Raw genomic sequence first — 1,171 nt, 5'->3', positions numbered from 1 at the left:
CTTTATTTTTCTTTGAAGGTCTCTAATGACGCGCCTCCTCCTCTTCCTCCTTTTGTCTCGACGGCGAATCCGTACATTTTCTGAAAATATGGCGTCATTAGCCCACGTCTCGCCCCTAGTCAAACACCACTACATCACGTAACAGAAACAAAAACATGAACAAACACTGAACGCTAACATTAACAAGGATTAATAAATGTATTGTTCCATGTTTGTTTGTGTACCACGAACAGCATATCCATGTCTTCTTCTCCATTTTAAGTGTATCTCTGTGTCAGAATTACAGCGCCACATGCTGGTCTGGCATGTAAACTACATCGGTTTCGTGTGGACGCGGATATTTCTTGAGACGAGGGAAAAAAAGATCGGGGGTCCGTCTCCGTGTGGATGGGGCCGAAGAAGTAACGGATACTTACGGTTATGGATAGAAATGTAGCGGAGTAAAGAGTACAATATTTGCCTCTCAAATGTAGTTGAGTAAAGTCATGAGTACTCCCCAAAAATGATACTCGAGTAAAGTACAGATGCCTCAAAATTGTACTTAAGTACTGTACTCAAGTAAATGTACTCTGTTACCTACTGTCCAGCTCTGTATGTCATGTTAATATATTGCCATAGTTAAATTCCATAACATGCCTATTACATGTGATACCAATTTAACATGTTCGCACATAAATAAGTTCTTGCATAATTTTTTTCGTTAATTCTTAGTTTTTGCCTTGTTAATAGAAATATGAGCTAGGCATCATGTATGACAGTAAAAAATGGGATATGAGCTACAAAATGACCAGATCCTGCCATTAGCTATATAGAAGACATATCTTGTATGTATAGGGCTTATACGTGGATATGAAGAAGCAATACAGGAGACCTATATTTCCTGTATATGCACATAATGCACCTCAATTTTGCCTATATGTGGCATATATACACATATATGCAGCATATATGCAGTATATGCAGTATATATATGGCATATATGCAGCATATATTATCATATATGTGCATATATGCAGCATATATGTGCATATACACCGCATATAGGTTTCATATATGCGCATATATCCACATATAGGTTCTTTCCATGTGGGGTGTGTCTCACAGATTTCCCTCTGCATGCAAAATGAGGAAGTACATCACAACAATATCTGCTACTAGCACCTCTTCTGCT

The sequence above is a fragment of the Carassius gibelio genome, chromosome A23, assembly GCF_023724105.1.
Source record: "Carassius gibelio isolate Cgi1373 ecotype wild population from Czech Republic chromosome A23, carGib1.2-hapl.c, whole genome shotgun sequence".
In the NCBI taxonomy this organism is placed as follows: Eukaryota; Metazoa; Chordata; class Actinopteri; order Cypriniformes; family Cyprinidae; genus Carassius; species Carassius gibelio.
Note: the sequence above shows the minus strand (reverse complement) of the source record.